The 1732-nt window shown below is 33.3% G+C and overlaps 1 non-coding gene across 1 annotated transcript; it reads right to left on the bottom strand.

Annotated features, from left to right (window-relative positions):
- Positions 1-1422: 1422 nt before the first annotated feature.
- On the bottom strand, positions 1423-1528 carry LOC127558429 (U6 spliceosomal RNA). The gene has a single exon (XR_007952822.1). It is a non-coding gene; the product is annotated as a U6 spliceosomal RNA (small nuclear RNA).
- Positions 1529-1732: the final 204 nt, after the last annotated feature.

Genomic DNA, 1732 nt, shown 5'->3' on the forward strand with positions numbered 1-1732 from the left:
AGCTTTTGTTTATGTGGATTATTTCAATATTTGCTGTATTAGAAATTAAAACATCTTACTATTATTATGGAAATATATTTGACCTTCTGGATCCCCTGAAAGTGTCTTGGGGATTCCTCAAGATTTCTGTACCCACTTTCAGAAGTACAATTCTAGATGAAGTGGAAATGAAACTGGAGGAGGCAGAGAAGGGAAAAGCAGCTGATTAGATCATTATGCATAGAAGAGGTCTGTGCTAAAGACCACACAATTTTGAGGTCTTTGAGGGCTTGTTTTGCAAAGTATCTGAAGCAAGAGTAGGTACAAAATATGTGGCAAAGATAACTGTAAAAATATATTTTCATTCTAGCTATAACTTTGACCTAGCCATAATTATTACTAGATGTATGCCCACAAGAAATATTTTTAAGAAGATAAAAATGCCATATTTTAGGGCATTATAGTACTAATAGTAGCTCTTATGGTTGTAGCAAAGAAATGGAAACCAAGGGAATGTTTACACAAATGATGTATGAATTCATGGAACATTATTGTGATATAAGAAATGATAAAATAGAAGTTTCAGAGAAATTTGGAAGGATCTATATCAACTAGCTATGAGAAGCTTGAGAATTGTAATCAAATGTAATTACTGCATTGGTTTTAGAGAACTGATGATAAAGCTTGCTATCCACTTCTTGACAGGTAAGGAACTCAAAAGGCATTTTAGGACATAACTAATAATGTAATTTATTTTATTTAACTAAGTATCTTTACTAAAAATGACTTTTTCCTCTCCCCTTCACCCCAGTGTTGAAGAGGGATTGGTGGAAGAAGAGGAAATAGCAATAGGGTATGGGAGAAAAAAGTAAAATAAATCATCTCTTAGATTTTTACAAGTGATACAACACATTAGATTCAATCCTAATGTTTATAAAAATTGGCTGAAAGATATATAGAATATAATCAGTTAATTAACAGAAATTTACCAAATACCAACTATTTCCTGGGCAGATACTGTCAAAGTTCTTATGTTTATTGTCTGTTCATTCTAAAAAAGCATTTATTTTGATAAAGTAGCACCTCCTCAAGAAGTAACATCAAATATATTTATCAAAATTATACAAATTTATTGAAATATATAAGCCTTTTGCCCTTAAAAGAAGGCATAATATGAAGGTATATAAGAATATATACTCCCACAATAATAGAAAAATTCCAATACAGAGTATAAGTTGATGGGACATTCTTTCTGATGAAGAGCTTCTCCAAATGGCCTCGCTTTCAAATGACAATGGCTAATTGTGTCAAGTCCCAAAATATTGTTGGGTCTTCTAATTAGATGTTACCATTGTCATTTAGCTTGACAAGTCTCAGAGTTGGACCCAAGTTACTGATTCTGAGATTTGTATTTTTTGATATTCTAAGTGAAATTCAGTTAGAAAAAACAGAATTGGTTTCACAAATTTGCATGTCATCCTTGTGCAGGGACTGTGCTAATTTCTCTGGATCATTCCAATTTTAGTATATGTGCTGCCGAAACAAGCGCAAACAGGCAGAATTGAAACATATATGGTTCGGTGTCTTCCCAATTGATGAGTATCTGTCAGTCTACTGAGGAGAAGGTTAGAAATATGGACATGGCAGGTTGGAAATAACCTCCCACTTGGGTCAGCTTTATCTACACAGCAAATCAGCCACTACCTCCATCTGGAAGCCATAAGACCAGCATTATATAAACGAATACAGGAGA

This window comes from Antechinus flavipes, chromosome 3, assembly GCF_016432865.1.
Source record: "Antechinus flavipes isolate AdamAnt ecotype Samford, QLD, Australia chromosome 3, AdamAnt_v2, whole genome shotgun sequence".
Taxonomy (NCBI): Eukaryota; Metazoa; Chordata; class Mammalia; order Dasyuromorphia; family Dasyuridae; genus Antechinus; species Antechinus flavipes.